The sequence below is a fragment of the Nothobranchius furzeri genome, chromosome 17 (genome assembly GCF_043380555.1).
Source record: "Nothobranchius furzeri strain GRZ-AD chromosome 17, NfurGRZ-RIMD1, whole genome shotgun sequence".
NCBI lineage: Eukaryota > Metazoa > Chordata > Actinopteri > Cyprinodontiformes > Nothobranchiidae > Nothobranchius > Nothobranchius furzeri.
The window spans coordinates 59,239,306-59,259,117 of NC_091757.1; positions in this window are offsets into that span (position 1 = coordinate 59,239,306).

A 19,812-nucleotide genomic window follows, 5' to 3' on the forward strand; every position below is an offset into this window, starting at 1 on the left:
GATGTTTAATTGGTAGGACGGGAGCAACAGGACAAATGAACATGCACAAGCGACAATGAACCGACGAAGACAGCAACAAGGAGGGAGGTATAAATACACAAGGGAATCAGGAACACATGGGCAGAGTAATCAGGGACAGGTGAGAACAATAAGGCTAATCAGGGCAGGAGAGACACAGTCAGGGAGGCTGGGGCAGATCATGACAGTACCCCCCCCCCCCCCCCCCCCTTAAGGGGCGGATACCAGACGCCCACAAGCAACAGAGCACAGGAGACACAGGGACGAACGAAGACCAGACTAGGGCACACAAGACCCTGGAACACAGAAGACGAGACCAGGGAACAAACAGTCCAGGGCTGCGGAGCAGGTGCCACTAAGATCAGGCGGCACTCCATCTTACGACCAACAGACGTTTCCACGAACTCAGACCAGGGACGCGGAGCAGGGGCCTCTCAGATCAGGCGGCACTCCGTCTTACAAAGGGTCTCTCGAGCTCAGACTGGGAAACTCGGACTCGAAGACTTGGGACTCAAAGACTTGGCGCAGGGACTCAAAGACTTGGCACAGGGACTCAAAGACTTGGCACAGGGACTCAAACACTTGACTTGGACACGAAGACTTGACTTGACTTGACACGAAGACTTGACTTGACTTGACACAAAGACTTGACTTGACTTGACACATAGACTTGACTTGACTTGACACATAGACTTGACTTGACTTGACACGAAGACTTGACTTGACTTGACACGAAGACTTGACTTGACTTGACACGAAGACTTGACTTGACTTGACACGAAGACTTGACTTAACTCACAAAGACTTGACTTGACTCACGAAGACTTGACTTGACTTGAGACACGAACACTTGACTTGCCTCACGAAGACTTTACACCAGGAACACTGAGACAAACTGCATCAGCAGGAGTGGGACCCAGCAGAAACTGCAGCAGCAGGCATAGGCCCCAGCAGGAACTGCCGCATGGAGAACCTGCAGGCACAGAACCTGCAGGCGTGGACCAGGAAATGGTTGAGCAGCGGGAGCAACGAGTGGAAGCCCAGCTCGGCGGCAGGTACTCGACATCCCAATCAGAGCAGGTGCACATCCTGATCTGCTGGGTCCATCGGCGGAGGCTCGGGTGAAGGGAAGCCGGAGAAGAGCGGGGAGACCAGCCCTACCACACCGGAGAACAATGGCATGCGTAGGGGGTGTAGCTCCCTTGAGGCTCCAGGATCCACCGGAGAAGAGCGGGGAGACCAGCCCTACCACACCGGAGAATAATGGCGTGCGTAGGGGGTGTAACTCTCTTGAGGCTCCAGGATCCGCGGCTTCAGGAGAAGAACGGGACGGGGCAAAAGCAGCAGGTGGTGAATGACCCTGACCACCCCGAAGACAAAGTAGGATGCGCCAGGATCTCCCAGAGGACTTCGACCACCCCGAGAACAGGTAGGATGCGCCGAACACAAAAACTCCAGGCCAGTAATCACCCTCTGCTGAAAGGGGAAAAAAAAGAAAAAATAATCCTCCAGAAGCAGGTGTTAGCTCACCACAGGTCCAGGTTTGGTCGATTCATTCTGTCATATTCTGCGGGTGGAGGTGGCAGACCATGTGTGGTGGTGGGTTCCAGGAGGCAGAAGAGCAGGCAGACGGATGTAAAAAATAGAAAGATGTTTAATTGGTAGGACGGGAGCAACAGGACGAACGAACATGCACAAGCGACAATGAACCGACGAAGACAGCAACAAGGAGGGAGGTATAAATACACAAGGGAATCAGGAACACATGGGCAGAGTAATCAGGGACAGGTGAGAACAATAAGGCTAATCAGGGCAGGAGAGACACAGTCAGGGAGGCTGGGGCGGATCATGGCAAACTTCAGATTTAGGAGAAGCTATAGAGTTTTTGTTTTCTGGGAGAATGGAGTATCGGGCCTCTTTATACTGGCTGTTAGTTCCCCTGCATGATCGGGGCCAGAGCTTGGCTGGCAGTAAGTTGGCTCCGCAAAGGGTGCACTTTTGTTGCAGATTCTGTTCATCACTTTTATGGACAGGATTTCTAGGTGCAGCCAAGGTGTTAAGGGGATCCATTTTGGTGGCCTAAAGCCTGATTCATACTTTCCGCCTGCGGAAGTGCAGAGACACGCAACGCCATTTTCCGTGGTTGAAACGGGCTCTCCATCAGGCATGGACCGATTAGACCGATTAGAGCCCAGTTATCTAACTATTCATCAAACAGTCTGTGATTGGTCAGAGTGCTCCTTCCTTTAACTTTGTCAACAGAAATTGCATCCCTCCTCTAAAATTTAAACAAAAGAAAGTAGATGTCTAGCAGCAGACACAGAACAGATTGAATAACGTCTTGTGGAAAAAGTCCAACAATATAAACGTTAAAAACACCGTGATTGAAGAAGTACAATTATTTATTTCATTTATTCTTGCTTAACCAGGAAGGTCACACTGAGATTAAAAACCTCATTTTCAAGGGAGTCCTGGCCAAGAGGCAGCAAAAGTTACAGTTACAGATTTTTCAGTTACACAGGCATGTTATGCACAAAATTACAGAAGGCAGCTACAACACAGGGAATCCATCTCAAGGGCTCTTATTCTGGTTTTAAATGTATTCAAGAAGATAAACTCAGTTAATTTCCAGTTTTCCTGCAGCCTGTTCCTGCAGAAAGGGCTGAGTGATCGAAAGCCCTTTTGTCCAGTTTGGTGCAAGCAAATCGAACACAAAGTAACAACTGATCATTTGCTCGCAGACTGAGAAGTCACACTTTTCCTTGAGATTAGGTTGCAGACGTAGTTGGGAAGTAATCCAAGTATGACCTTATAAATGAAAGTATACCAATATCCCAACCTCATGGTGGATAAAGAAGGCCATCACACTCGAGAATACAATTCACAATGATGGGTCAGTGGTCTAGAGTTAGTAATAAACCTCAGTGAGGCATGATGAACCAGATGCAACAAGATGGCGCCTGTGCTTGGCTTAGCTGCAGTCACCGGCCACTTTTTCAAACTTTTCTTCACTAACCTCCTCTTTTCCACCTTGCTCCTGTCTCCGATCCTCTTCAGTAGTGTCCCTGCTACCATCTCCTATGATCGCCAGACTCTTCTGTCCTTCCGTTCATTCACGATCGCCCAAGACGCACCGAGGACGTACCATCCTGTTTATTTACCTGAGTGGCGCACTGGCCCAGAGCCAAACGACGGTCCAGAGTTGTGCGCCTCCAGCGATGTTTGTCCGGTCCCAGGAAAACGTCGGAGGAAAAGAGGTAAATGAGCAGGAATCCAGGTGAGAATAAGACTTCTCTTAAAGCGTGGTTTATCTAGTAAACATCGGCGTGATCTTCTAGCTTTGTTTGTTTGCTCCTTTGTTTGGTGACCTGAGCGCCACTTCCGCATTCCCGCCAGGCCGCGTTGCAGCACGGTTCATCCATCCAAGTTTTTTAAGGTCGGTTTATTCTCATTCCTCAGTGGTTTCTCCTCCTGTTCCCTCCAAAAGTGGTTTTTATAAACACCGTGGATCTAACCCTGCTAATTTACATCCACTAACTCCAGCTGTTTCTGTACTTTCGGATTCCTCCACCTCACTCAGCATGGCTCTATTAAATACCCGCTCTGTTAACAATAAGTCCTTCCTGCTCAATGATCTAATTCTCTCTAAAAACCTTGATTTTCTGTTTCTGACTGAAGTTTGGCAGCAAACATCTGATAATTCTGCTCTGATTGAACTCTGCCCGAGTGGTTATTCTTTTCTTAGCCAGCCCCGGGGTTCTGGTCGTGGTGGAGGTCTAGCTGTTGTTTTCAGAGACCATCTTCCATGTAGCTCTATGACCTCTGGTCACTTTGCTTCCTTTGAACTGCAGCTGATTAAAGTCGGGCGTAAGGACCCGTTCTACTGTGCTGTGATCTATCGTCCACCTGGTCCAAACAGTTCTTTCCTTCAGGAGTTTAGTGACTTTCTATCCTCCACTGTGAAGCTGTCCAGACTGGTGATTGTTGGTGACTTTAGCATCCACATTGATGATCCCTCTGATCACTTTGCCATGAATTTCTCCAGCCTGATGGACTCCTTCAGCTTTACCCAGCATGTTTATGGCCCCACACACACCAGGGGGCACACTCTGGACCTTGTTTTTACCCTGAGTCCAAATGCTGACAGTGTTTGTCCTGAGGAAGTTTATACCATTGCATTTTCTTTAACTTGTCAGTTTCTGCGTCCCCACCTCCTGCTCGCCGTATGGTTAGTTCTCGTTTTCTTAATGAGAGCACAGCTAGCCATTTTTCTGCTGCTTTTGATCCACCCTCTTCTGATAACGACCCAGATTCCTTAACTTCTCAGTTTAACGAGCACTGCCTCTCCATTCTGGACAGCATCTGTCCTGTCAGAACCAGATCAGTTCCTGCAGTGAACCCTACTCCCTGGTTTAATGACAGCCTTCGCAGCCTGAAGCGCCAATGCAGAAAATTTGAGCGCTTGTGGAAGAAAACCCATCTCCACGTCCATCTGCTGCACCTAAAGGATCTTCTGACATCCTTTAACTCTGCAGTCAGAGACGCTAGGGTTTCCTATTTCTCCAACCTGGTGTTCCAGAGCAAAGGGAACCCCAAGGTGCTGTTTAACACCATCAGCAGCATCGTCTCTCCTACAGCCTCTATCCACTCTGTTGCAGACTGTGAGAACTTTCTGTCTTTCTTTGTAGACAAAGTCAATAAGGTTAGATCTAGCATCTCTCCTGCAGCCTTATCTCTGCCTCTCCCGACTCCAACCAGGCCCATCATCCTAGATAGATTTACTCCTGTTTCTTTGCCTGAGTTAACCAAACTAGTTAACTCTATGAAGACCTCTGCATGCCCCCTCCACATCTTACGCTCATCTTTGTTTAAAAGTGCTTTTCAGTCCATCGGTCTCAGCGTGCTCTCTATAATTAATGCTTCTCTGGTTTCTGGTCAGGTCCTTGCTTACTTTAAGAACGCTGTAATCCACCCGCTTCTTAAAAAACCGAGTCTCGACCCCTCTCTCCACAGCAGCTTCAGACCCATCTCTAAACTTCCGTTCATCTCCAAGATCTTGGAAAAGGTTGTGGCTAAACAACTCACAGCTGCTCTTGATGAACATAACATCTATGATAGCTTCTAGTCAGGTTTTTGTAGAGCTCATTCTACTGAAACAGCCCTTCTTAGGGTCTCTAATGACCTTCTGACTCACAGTGATGCAGGGGACTGTTCTGTTCTGGTCCTGCTGGACCTGACTGCAGCCTTTGACACTGTTGACCATCACCTGCTACTGGAGAGGCCGAGAGACTGGGTAGGCCTATCAGGAGCTGCTCTGGAATGGTTCTCCTCTTATCTCTCTGAGCGCTCCTTTTCTGTGGCCTTCTTCAAGTTTAGGTCCTCCACCACCTCTCTTACCCATGGTGTCCCACAAGGTTCTGTGCTGGGGCCTCTGCTCTTCCTCCTCTATCTGCTTCCTCTTCAGCACATCCTGAGCTCCTTCAAAGGAATCTCCTACCATCTTTATGCAGATGACATCCAGCTGTACATCTCCTTTAAGCCCCATGAGATGTCTAAGCTGCAGCTGTTACACACCTGCTTAGACTCTATCAAAATCTGGATGGCTGGGAGCTTTCTTCAGCTAAATGAAGATAAGACTGAGATCCTCATCTGTGCCCCAGACATGCTGGTTCCCAAAGTCAGAGACTCTCTTGGTCAGCTTTCTTCTCACACCAAACCTTCTGTCAGGAATCTTGGTGTGACCTTTGACCCAGCTCTCACCCTGGATTCTCATGTCAGTTCTCTTGTTTGCTCTTCCTTCTTCCATCTCAGGAACATTGCTAAGCTGAGTCCCATTCTGTCCCGCTCTGAACTTGAGACAGTTGTCCACACCTTCATCTCCTCACGCTTAGACTACTGTAACTCTCTTTTCACGTGTCTGAGCAGAACCTCCCTGAACCGTCTACAGGTGGTTCAGAATGCCTGTGCTCGGCTTCTGACCAAGTCCTCCAAACACACCCACATCTCCCCGCTTCTCCTCCAGCTTCACTGGCTGCCAGTCAACTTCAGGGTTCATTTCAAGACCCTGGTTCTGGTTTATAGGGCCTTACATGGACAAGCATCATCTTACATTGGTAATCTTCTTTGTCCCTACACCCCCAGTAGGTCCCTGAGGTCCAGTGATCAAAGCCTGCTGGTTGTGCAGCACCAGGCTAAAGACCAAAGGTGACAGATCATTTGCTGCTGTGGCCCCCAGACTCTGGAACTCTCTCCCCCTGAGCCTGAGGTCAGTGGACTCAGTGGTCTCCTTTAGACTCACCTGTTCAAGCTGGCTTTTGTATGACCTTCTTCACCACTCTCTCTTTATTCTGCTCTCCCCACCTATTCCACCTTCCTCAGGATCAACTGATTCCTCTCTTTCCTATTCACTCTCTCTCTTTCTTAACATTTTTTAATCAAAATTGTCTATTTTTGCTCATTTTGAATATAATTTTAATTATTTTCTTAATTCCGTTTTGTATTTTTACATTTTTTGTTTTTGTGAAGTGCCTCGTGATTTTTATCTTGAGATGCGCTGTAGAAATGATATTTTCTTCTTCTTCTTCTTCTACATCAATCTTACCAAGACACTGTGTTAAGGCATTCATATACAAACGGTCTCTATAATCCAGAATACACAGAAATGTTCCAGTAAATTAGTCATTTTTTACCTCAAAAGAAAAACAGTTTATTTCGAAAAAAGAAACCGAGTTTCAGTTTGAGTTTCTTCACAGATTCTACACAAGAAGGGGCTTGAAGGAGAGGGAGTCATCGAGCCAGATACCAGGTATTTTTTATTTGTGGACCACTTTTATGATATTTCCCTCAAGAGTGGTCCCTGAGGACATGCTTAGGGGTCTTTTTTTAGAGTTTGAAAACAACATTAGCGTAGTCTTGTAAGCATTGAGGACCAATTTTAACTGTAAAAGTGTTTGTTGGACCTCATTAAAAGCTTTTTGTAAGAATTCAACAGCTTCAGTGAGAATAAATGATTATGTGTCATCACACAAAGTGTCATCAGGATAAAAGTGCAAATTAGCATCCAACACATTTTGTCCTATGTCATTAACGAACAAGCGGGGTCCCAAGACTGAACCCTGTGGTACTCCCTCGTGGACACAAAAAATTCAGAGGACACACAAATTAGATATTGGTCTGTAATTTATTAATAGAGCTGGACCAGAGGGTTTTCTTGGATCCAGACTTCTAACAATTTTATGTACTTGCTCTACAGTAAATGGAACAAAGTTGTGAGAGGCACCAGGGGTCATTTGGCAATCTGTACAGGGGAACAAAGGGCATGTTTCAGTAGAAGTAGACACTGAACCAAACGAGAAATGCTTGTGAAAACAGTTTAAAACTTCAGTTTTATCAGGCACTGGGACAGTGTTGTTTAGGACATTTTTTTTTCTGTGTCCTATCTGGCTGTGAAGCAAACAGAATTAATGTCTGAATGCTGGTGACAAGCTTTACAGATTTATTTTCAGGTGGAGCATCAAAGCTTCTGCTTTTAATGTCATGCCTGATACTTAAAACTTTATTGTTATTGTCTTTTTGAATGCTTTGTAATTCCGACCAGGCATGGAGACAGGGGTGAAAGAGAAAGGAAGAGGGTGCTGGGTGAGCATGCGGAGGGTGCTGGGTGAGCATGCGCATGCGCTGACGGCCGATCACCGGATACACGGCAGTGTAACGTGAGGAAATATGGGTTTTCTGTCACAATGGTGGTGTTGGACGCAGCTGGGTCAAAGCTGGGTCATTGAGAACTTTCACCCACAGATTAAGACCTGAACGCCAGCGAGTCTGGGAGGAAACCATAACATCTGCCACCTGTGGTACCAGAAGAAGGAGTTCTCATGGACAAGTAGTCATAACAAATCAAAACTTAAAGTTTAAACTTCTTTTTCTTGATTTTAATGTTAAAGTAACCATTATCATTTTGCTCATTATAAATGTGTTTAATCAAATGAATGGTTCTTATGCTTTTGGGTAATTATAATGGATTAATGAATCCATTCTTAAATAATGTTGAGAATGTTTGGTACTGACCTTCACACACACCCACACACATCTTCCCACAGTAAACTCCAGACACATTTGATGACGCACACGTTTGCTTTGAGAAGAGAAAGGTTTTTGGTAAGTTTCAGTCTTATGATTCGAGTTCGTGCTTGACAACGAAACAGAGAGGACGTGTGAACAACCGCTAACGGGGCACGGAGCCCATTGGCTCAATCCCCCCCCCCCCCCCACGCTGTTTCTGTCAGCCAGACAGAATAGCTGAATCGCAACTTCTAACGCAGACTCATACTGAGTCTTTTGATTTCTGAGTGAATTAACTTAAGAAAGCGCGTCGACAAAACGCTTTACCATCAACGTGTACCGAGGGCAACTCTGGACCGGTTCCGTTCGACACCTACGTCTTCCCCGTCAGCCGTTGAGTGTCATCTGGATGAACCACAACATCCTCCACGGCCCGGATCCGAAAGAGGGTCCACAAGAGTTCGGTGAGACAGAACACGGTGTTTAGCGTTTGGATGCATCTTTTCCAACTAAACCTAAGTTTATTCAAACCATCACTTTTCACTCAGACACCTGTTTCTTCCTGAAGCAAAATCAGATGCACACACGCATTCATCTCACCTCATGTTCAATTTTCACGACACTTTATATATCACATGATATCACTCTCAATCTTCATTCACCGACAGAAGGTCTATTTGAGCAAGAACAGCATATCAACTGTTAAAGATTGTCCCACAAAGTTACCAATGTTGATTGTATTTCCTGTTTGTCAATTTTCAAAATCATTAGTTTAAATTGAAGAATTAAAACTTTTAATCGTCAAACTGGTTTCCTCATTGAACTGAAACACAGACACTCAGATATTATCGGCAGTTTATCGATGAAAACAACCTTTGAGTCTTCTGAACAATATAAAACTTGGTTATTGAATATTAAAAATTAATATTCCGAATTAATACGTAGCATGGTTCCTCTTTCATAAAAGAGCATAAAACCACAATGCTACAGCAGCGTTTGAAGCTGATGGCAGCTCGTTAACAAACATCCACAAACAATTAAGGCACATTTTCGCCTAATTTATTTCCTGACAACGCATAAAATAATCTGGTAAGTATAACTCACTCAATCTGGAGGTAAGTGAAGAAAATTCAGAAAGTTTGTTAAACTATATTGACGAAGTTTTTGAGTTATTCGTCATGGGTCCGAAGAAATCAGCAGCTGAGGCTGAAGCACCTGCTGGGACCAAGAGGAGCCGTCCTCAGGATTCGCCTGAGGCCTCATCTCCCCGTAAGGACATATTAGAATTATTAGATTCTATAGATAAACGGCTTCTGGGATTGGAGGGGCGACTTCATCTGCTCGAGGTTCTTCACCAGGAGTTTCAGAACCTCCGAACATCTCTGGAGTTCAGCCAGGAGCAGGTTGAGCGGCTCGCTGCTGAGAACGCATCTCTGCGGGAGTCCGTTTCTTCCCTGGAAGAGGGAATGACGCGGATCACCCAGGACAACAAAACTCTAAAGGAGACGGTTTTGGACCTTCAGGCCCGCAGCATGAGGGATAATTTGGTGTTCGCAGGTCTGCCGGAGCAGACGGGAGGGGTGGAGAACTGCGAGCAAACGATAAAAAACTATCTCCAGACAGAAATGAAGATTCCAGAAGAAACGATAAAAAACATCACATTTCACCGGGTACATCGCCTTGGAGCTAGACGAGTGGACAGCAGAAGACCTCGTCCCATCGTGGCTAAATTTGAACATTTTAAGCAGAAAGATCTTGTTAAAATTCACGGAAGAGAGCTCAAAGGAAAAGATTTCAGTGTGAATGATCAGTTCCCGAAGGAAATTCTGGATCGACGCCGGGTCCTCTTTCCGCTGCGTAAAAAGTTTATCCAGGATGGGAAGAGAGCTGTCATCGCGGTGGATAAGCTTTATGTGGACAATAAACTTTACAAGGAGCGAGGAGTGACTGACTGGCTGTATTAGCCCAACATCAGGTCAGACATTTACTATTCTTATCAGGATTCACTGGGTTTGATCACATCAGGATTAAACAGCTGCTAAATCCGTTTTGTAGATGATAAGATCACCTGTCCATCACCACCTTACACCCCATCACCTCTTCTTTTTAGTTCTTTCTTCTTTTTTTAACCTATATCTGTATTTTCCCTTCCTTTTTACCTGCTTCTGTACCTTTACACCTGTATGGCACAACCACACAACTTTCCAACACTGCGTCAGACTCGACACGCACACACACGCACACACACACACACGCATACATACACACACGCGCACGCGCGCGCACACACACACACACACACACACACACACACACACATATATATATATTAAATTCACAGCACAATATCATAATTTATGCATCAATTAATACAACCACAAACACTGTTGGATCTTTATTATTATTATTATTATTATTATTTACTTTTCTGTTATTTATTAACATACTATTTATACATTTATATACTTATTCCATCTTATTCACATGAAGGCGTCATATTTTAGCTACTCACACACACATCTATGGGTGCACTAAGGTTTGTCTCATGGAACGTACATGGGGCTGGCTCTAGAGAGAAGAGAGTAAAAATTTTTGATCAGTTAAAGAGAGTGCAAGCAGACGTAATATTGTTACAAGAGACTCATAGATCTGCCACATCCGCAGATGAACTTAAAACACCTGAGTTTCCCAGCATGTTCTCTGCCTGCTATAACTCTAGGCAAAGAGGTGTAGCTATTTTAATACACAAAAACATCAATTTCACAGTATTGGACATAGTTTCTGATCCAGAGGGTAGATTTATAATGTTAAAATTATCTGTACAGAACCAACGCTTATGTATTGTCAGCATATACTGTCCAAATATTGATGACCCTCCATTCTTTCATAATTTTTTCTCTGTACTCTCCGAACACTTGGACTGTCCACTTATACTAGGAGGTGATTTTAATTTTTGGATGAATTCCTTAACAGACAGGCTCAGTACAGCTGGGACTCAGCGCAATTGGCAATCCACTAATATAGTTAAACAGTACATGAGTGATTATGGGCTTTGTGATGCATGGCGATCTCTTCATCCTAACCGTAGAGAGTATACTTTTTTTTCGCACGTCCATCACTCTCACTCACGTTTGGATTATTTTCTAGTCAGCAGCTCATTGTTGGCTGAAATTTCAGACACTGTGATACACCCCATAGTTGTCAGCGACCATGCTCCGGTTTCTTTAACTCTGGTAAATAAAAAGACAATCCCACCAAGCAAAAACTGGAGGTTTAATACATCACTGCTTAAAGACGAAGGTTTTATTGATTTTTTTAAAAAGGAGTGGGCTTTATATTTAGAACATAATGACCTGCCTGGAACATCAGCACCTATTCTTTGGGAGGCAGGAAAGGCAGTGATGAGAGGTAAAATAATCTCTTTCTCATCACATAGGAAAAAAACAGAAAACAAACGTATTCAGGAGTTAGAGGAAATCATCAAGTCTTTAGAGGCATCCACAGAAGAAGAGTCAATGAGCAAATTACGTAAAGCTAAATTAGAACTTCATAGAATTATTGACAAAAAGACACAATTTTTAGCACAAAGACTACGAATAGAAAACTTCGAACATAGTAATAAATCAGGTAAATTCTTAGCTAGCCAATTAAAAATAAATAAAGAGAAAACTACCATATCTGCTGTTAAAGACTCAACCGGGAATATAGTTAATGACCCTGAAAGAATAAACAACACCTTCAGAGACTTTTACCAAACGTTGTACTCACCACAGATAAACCCATCAGATCATGAGATCAATGAGTTCCTTGACAGGATAACACTTCCTAAATTATCAGACAGCCAAGTTACAGTCCTGGACTTGCCACTAACATCAGCGGAGCTCCAGGAAGCCCTTAAATCCATGACTAATAGGAAAGCTCCAGGTCCAGACGGGTTCCCAGTAGAATTCTACAAAGAATTCTGGATCATTCTGGCTCCAACATTTTTCAGAATGGTGAGGGAAATCGAAGAGAGCGGCAGATTACAGCCGAACATGAATTCAGCCAATATTAGTCTCTTGTTAAAACCAGGCAAAGACCCAGCATTTCCAACCAGCTATCGCCCAATTTCTCTTATTAATGTTGATCTCAAAATAATTTGTAAAGCCCTGGCCAAAAGATTAGAGAAGGTAACCCCCTTCATAATACACCCTGACCAAACTGGTTGCATTAAGGGTAGACAGTCATCCACAAACTCACGTAGATTACTTAATTTGATAGATTTCTCTTACAGTAGAAACATAGAAACTAGTATATTATCTCTAGATGCAGAAAAAGCTTTTGATAGAGTTAACTGGAAGTTCTTATTTGCAACTTTACATAAGTTTGGCTTTGGGAACTTCTTCATAAACTGGCTACAAACATTATACAGTTCACCAACAGCACGTGTCAGGACGAACGACCAAATATCAGCTAGCTTCTGTCTTCAGAGGGGGACCAGGCAGGGATGCCCACTCTCCCCCTCACTATTTGCTATCTTTATCGAACCATTAGCAGCATCAATTAGGCAAACAACAGACATTAAAGGGATAAAGTGTAAGAAAATAGAACATAAGATCAGTCTTTATGCAGATGATGTTTTACTCTTTCTCCAGAATTCTCAATCCTCTCTCTCCCAAGCAATAGAACAGATAAACTCGTTTTCAAAAGTTTCAGATTACTCTATAAACTGGTTAAAATCCACAGTTCTACCAATTAATTTCTCATTTGTCAATTTGCTTAATACACAATTGGAGTCAGGGAATATCACATACCTGGGAATTAATATCTCTCCCAAGTTAGCAGATCTAACCAAACTAAACTACATCCCACTTTTAAGGAAAGTGGAAGATGATCTTGCAAGATGGAAATCCTTACCAATATCACTCATGGGGAGAGTTGCTACAATTAAAATGATGGTCTTACCCAGAATAAATTACTTATTCTCGATGATCCCAAACAAGCCACCAGCTGACTGGTTTAAATCTCTGGACTCCTCAATTACTAAATTCCTTTGGCAGGATAAACCTCCACGAATTAGCTTAAAAACGCTTCAGAAGACCAAAGACAGAGGAGGACTGGATTTACCCAACTTTTATTATTATTTATTAGCCAACAGGCTGCAATATATACTAAGATGGTTGCAAGATAACCCATTAGATGAGTCCTGGTTAGATATAGAACAGACACTTTGCAATACGATAGAGCTTTCAGACTTACCATTTATTAGCCCAAGCATAAGAAAACATGAAAGCTTTAAAAGTATTAGTATCAGCACTTCTCTGACAGCATGGTGGGAGTATCTTAAAATGACAGAGTCTTCACTAGTACCATGCAGACGCACACCTATCTGGAACAATCCTGACATTTTGCAAAACAACAAAATGATGAACCTTCCGGACTGGAAAAATAAAGGAATCCTATACCTGGAACACATATATGAAGGATTGGACTTCATCCCATTTAATCAAATAGTCTTCCAATTTGGAATGGATAAGAATAGCTTTTTAGAATATCACCAAATTAAATCTGTAGTCAAACAAAAATTTAAGCTCATTAAAATAGAATTACAAACACCACCAAGGGTATTAGACTTTTATAATCTCAAACCCCCCAAACTACTGTCTAAAGTATATAAGACACTGTCCAAAATAGACAATAAAATTGCAATCCCTATTGAAAAATGGGAGGTGGATCTATCATTTAGCTTTGACCAGGGCTTCTGGTCCCAAACTTGTTTAAAAACTTTTAAAATGATCAGACACCCCAATTTACAATTAATTCAGTACAAAATTCTACACAGAGTACACTATACAGGTCATCGGATGTTCGAGATGGGGTTTGTGTCGTCTGACACCTGTACACACTGCACAAACAACATTCCTGACAATTACATTCATGCACTGTGGTCCTGCCCACCTGTCCAGGAATTTTGGGGTAGAGTATGTGAGGATCTGTCAAAATGTCTGAAATGTCATATCCCAACTTCCCCCTCTCTTTGTTTACTGGGACAGCTGCACGATGTCCCGATTGCAACATCTTTGGTTCACGTGGTTCTGACTGCCATGTGCATCGCTAAGAAAACTATCCTCTTGAATTGGAAAAATAGAGAAACTCTCTGCATCAACCAGTATAGAAGTCTTTTGTTAGATCATATTGCACTTGATATAGCCTCTGCTTCCACTTCAGATGAATCTCTCTGGGCTCCTTTGATCGGTTCCATCACATAGCGAGGGTGGGGGGCCATTGATGTTGTCCTGCGGGATGGTGTGGGTGGGGGGGGGGGGGGGGGGGGGGGGGTCTGAGTTTGGAGTATCCGGATGTTCCCTGGAGGTGGGTTCACTGGGGGTGTCTGGGACTGGGGGGCTGTTGCCCCCCTCTGGAGGTGCTTGGGTTGCCTCGGGGGGTGGACTGCTGGCGGTTGTGAGTGGGGCCCCTTGGGGATCTTGGCGGCGGCCATGGGTCACTGCCTGGCGGCTGCAATACCCCCTGGGTGGGTCTGGGTGGGGGCCTGGGGGCTCGGGGTTTGGGGGTGGCCGGCCCCGTGTGGGGATCTGGGCGGAGCCTTGGGGGTCGGGTCCTGACATGTATGCTGCCGGGAAGAAGGCAGGAACACTCAGCAGTGCCTGGCCCGGGTTCGGGGGCATCAGGTAGACCTTGGCTCCTCTGCCGTTCCATCACAGGGGAGGGGGAGGTCCAGGACAGGGAGGACCAAACCTTACCTGGATGTCCCATGTCTTATATATTCTGGAAGTTGTGCAAATGCAGGGGTGGGCATAGATATTCTGCTGGGATGGGGCTGGGTTGGTGCCCTCGGACTCCGCGAGGCTCTGTAATGCAGCTGCTTTGGGCCCTGGCAGGATGGGCTGGGGTCTCCATGCCCTGGGTGGCAGTTTGACAACAGAGGTGCCTATTGGGGCCAGTAGGGGAGCTGGCTCCCTGGAGGGCTAAGCCCAACCAGCCATTCCTCCCCATCCCCGCATGTTTCTCTCCTCCTGCTTCCTCACATCATCACACAAACATACACATAGGACCTTGGGGGGTGGGCAAGTCAGGGAGTGCGGGTATGGACCTCATTTCCGCATTCCTGTGGCAACCTGCCCCCCAATTTTATTTGCACCTTATACACTTCCACTGACGACATTCCACACAAACACACACTTAGGGCCTTGGGAGTGAGCACATTCAACGGCATTTGGCAGGGGGATATTTCAGCCTCCTCCCGAGTGCCGGTGCCCACTTCCAATTTTAAACCGCACTTAGACACTGATGGCTGAGGGTGTAAGTGGGGTGGTGCGGTGGCATCAGCTGGCATATGCCGGATGATGCCCGCACTGCCCACTCACCACAGCCATGGAATACACCTCATGATCACACAACACTATATTGGAGCAGGTGGAGGGAGACTAGGGGTCTTAGCCACCTCTGTTGTTGCTAGGCTTCCTGGGGCTGGAGACTAGGAGGGAGATCTGGCCGTCTGGTTGGGGTCTGGGGTGGTGGGTTGCTGTGCTCAGTGTTGGGCGGGGGAGCCTGCTCATCAGCACCCCAGCAGAAAGGGTCAAACTCTGGTTACCGGTGATGGTTGTACCCCATGTGCAGCAGTACCGGGACCAGAGTTAATAGGGTGTGTATGGGGAGCATGAGTGAGTGTCCGGCGTGCATTTTTGTAAGTCTTGGGTTGTATGTGCATGTGTGAGCATGAGGGAGGGAGTGTGTGACTGTGTTTGTGTATGACTGTATATGTCAGGTGGGGCCTTTGGGTCCTCCCCTCTCCTGGAACTTCTCTTGATGATATAGATCTTTGTCCCCCCTCCCCCTGCCACACCTGGTGTGGGGGCTTGTGCCATGGTCTGCCTGAGTGTTCGTGGCAACCGGGTCTGGGGGTTTAAGATTTTGGCATCTGCCTAATAGATCCCGGTGGCTGCCTGGTGGGGTCTGGGTCCCTGGGCTCTGCTGGGTCCCCGGCGGGGGTGGTCACCCCTGGGTCCCGGGTCGCTGGGTCCCGGGCTCGGCCGGCTAGGGGGTGGGAGGCTGCGGGCGGGCCTGTGGGCTTGCCGCTGATATCTCCAGGGACTCTGCCGGCTGCTGGTTGTGGCCCCCCGGGGCGATCCTCTGTGCCTCTCGAGGGGGGCGGGGGCCTTTCTGGTTGCAGTCTCCTTGGGGTTCCTGCATTCTGGGGCAACGCCTGGATCTCTGGGACTTGGAGCTCCCCCCCCCCCCCCCCCCTCTCCTGCGCATCTTTGGGGGGCGGATCTGTGGTCCCTCACACTCTCTGTTGGACGCTCCTATAGAGAAACCTTAAATAAACAAGCGTGTGTACACACACAGGTGCTCACATGGTGCTCTCAAAAGTATAGGCTTGGGCACGTTCAACACATGTCTTAAGACTATGGTGGGCACTTAATGCATTGTGATTTATTATCGTGATTCTTCAGTTAAGCAATGTTGATTATATATATATATATATATATATATATATATATATATATATATGTATTGTTTTTTTGTTTTTTTTTCATCAAGTTGACGCAGTGATAGGTAGATCTTGTTGTATTGTTGTTGTGTCCCTTTTTTGTGTCCTTTTTTTTTTTTTTTTTTTGTCTATTTCTGCAGGTCTAGAAGCAGACTCTTGTTCATTGTTTATTTTTGTGGAACCCCCGCCCCTCTCTCCACCTTTTCTCTTCCTTTCTCTTTCACCTCTGTCTCCGTGTCTGGTCGGAATTACAAAGCATTTAACAACAATAACAATAAAGTTTTAAGTATCAGGCGTGACATTAAAAGCAAACGCTGTGATGCTCCACCTGAGAATAAATCTGTAAGGCTTGTCACCAGCATTCAGACATCAATTCTGCTTGCTTCACAGCCAGACAGGACACGGTAAAAAAAAAAAAAAAAAAAAAAAGAAAGAAAGAGAAAGGAAGAGACGGGGGGGGGGGGGGGGTCCACAAAAATAAACAGTCAAGGATGAACAAGAGTCTGCTTCTAGACCTGCAGAAAAGGATCACACAACAATACAACACGAGCAAGCTATCACTGCGTCAACTTGATGAAGAGCACTTATGAGAGCACCATGTGAGCATCTGTGTACGTACATGCTCTTGTTTATGTAAGGTTACTCTATAGGAGTGTCCAATAGAGAGTGTGAGGGGCCACAGATCTGCCCCCCAAAGATGTGTAGGAGATGGAGGGAGCTCCAAGTCTCAGAGATCCAGGAGCTGCCCCAGAGCACAGGGACCCAATGGAGACCGCGACCAGAAAAGCCCCTGCCCCCCTCGAGAAGCGCAGAGGATAGCCCCAGGGGTTCACAACCAGCAGTCGAGTCCCAGGAGACATCAGCGGCAAGCCCAAAGGCCCGCCCGCAACCTCCCACCCCCTAGCTGGCTGAGCCCGGGACCCAGCAACCCGGGACCCAGGGGTGACGACCCCTGCCGGGGGCCCAGCAGACCCCAGGGACCCAGATCCCACCAGGCAGCCACCGGGATTTATCAGGCAGACGCCAAAAATCTTAAATTCCCTGACCCGGGAGCCACAAACACTCAGGCAGACCAAAGCACCGCACTCCACACCAGGTGTGGCAGGGGAAGGGGTGACAAAGATGTATAGCATCAAAAGAAGTCCCAGGAGAAGGGAGAAGTCAAAGGTCCCACCTGACATCTAAGTCATACACAGACACAGTCACACACTCCCTCCCTCATGCTCACACATATCCATACAACCAAAGACTTACAAAAATGCACGCCAGAAACCCACTCATGCTCCCCATAAACACCCTATTCACTCTGGTCCCGGTACTGCTGCACAAGGGGTACAACCATTACCAGCTCCCATATTTCGGCCCTTTCTGCTGGGGTGTTGATGAGCAGGCTCTCCCGCCCAACGCTGAGCACAGGAACCCACCACCCCAGACCCCAACCGGATGGCCAGATTTCTCTCTTACCCTCCAGCCCCAGGAAGCCAAGTGACAACAGGGGTGTGCTTAGACCCCTAGTCTCCCTCCGCCTGCGCAAATATAGTGTTAGTGCGTGTTGATGAGGTGTATTCCATGGCTGTGGTGAGCATGCAGTGCGGGCATCGTCTGGCCTATGCCAGCTGATGCCACCACACCACCCCACTTGCACCCACAGCCCTCAGTGTCCAAGTGCAGTTTAAAATTGGAAGTGGGCACCGGCACTCGGGATGAGGCAGAAAAATCCCCTGCCAAATGCCGTTGAATGTGCTCACTCCCAAGTGCCTAAGTGTGTGTTTGCGTGAAATGTTGTTGGTGGAATTGTTTAAGGTGCAAATAAATTTGGGGGGCAGGTTGCCACAGGAATGCAGAAATGGAGTCCATACCCGCACCCCCTGACTTGTCCACCCCCCGAGGTCTTATGTGCATGTTTGTGTGATGATGTGAGGGAGCAGGAGGAGAAAAATGTGCGGGGATGGGGAGGAATAGCTGGTTGGACTTAAGCCCTCCAGGGAGCCAGCTCCCCCACTTGCCCCAATAGGCACCCCTGCTGCCAAAATGTCAACCAGGGTATGGAGACCCCAGCCCATCTTGCCAGTGTCCAAAGCAGTATCATCACAGAGCCTCACAGAGTCGGAGGGCACCAACCCAGCCCCACCCCAGCAGAATATCTACTCCCATCCCTACATTTGCACAACTTCCAGAACATATAAGACATAGGACATCCAGGTAAGGTTGGGTCCTCCCCCTCCTGGACTTCCCCCTCCCTTGTGATGGGACAGCAGAGGAGCCAAGTTCTACCTGAGACCCCTGAGCCCGGGCCAGGCACTGCAGCATGTTCCTGCCTTCTTCCCGGCAGCATACATGTCAGGACCTGACCCCAAGGCCCCGCCCAGATCCCCACATGGGGCCGGCCACCCCCACACCCCGAGCCCCTAGGCCTAGACCCGCCCAGGGGCAATGCAGCTGCCAGGCAGTGATCCATTGCCTCTGCCAAGACCCCCAAGTCCCCCAGTCCCAGACACCCCCAGTGAACCCACCTCCAGGGAACGTCCAGATACTCCAAACTCAGACCCTCCACCCCATCACCCACATCATCCTGCAGGACAATATCAATGATCCCCCGTCATCGCTATGTGATGGAACCGATCAAAGGATCCCAGAGAGATTGATTTGAAGTGGAAGCAGAGGCTATGTCAAGTGCAATATGATCTAACAAAAGACTTCTATACTGGTTAATGCAGAGAGTTTCTCTATTTTTCCAATTCAAGAGGATAGTTTTCTTAGCGATGCATATGGCAGTCAGAACCACGTGAACTAAAGATGATTCAATCGGGACATCGTCCAGGTTTCCCAGTAAAAAAAGAGAGGGGGTGGTTGGGATATGACATTTCAGAGACTTTGACAGGTCTTTACATACTCTACCCCAAAATTCCTGGACAGGTGGACAGGACCACAGTGCATGAATGTAATTGTCAGGAACGTTGTTTGTGCAGTGTGTACAGGTGTCAGACAACACAAACCCCATCCTGAAAATCCGATGACCTGTATAGTGTACTCTGTGTAGAATTTTGTACTGAATTAATTGTAAATTGGAGTGTCTGATCATTTTAAAAGTTTTTAAACAAGTTTGGGACCAGAAGCCCTGGTCAAAGCTGACTGATAGATCCACCCCCCATTTTTCAATAGGGATTGCTATTCTATCGTCTATTTTGGACAGTGTCTTATAAACTTTAGACAGTAATTGGGTGGGGGGTGGGGGGGTGGGG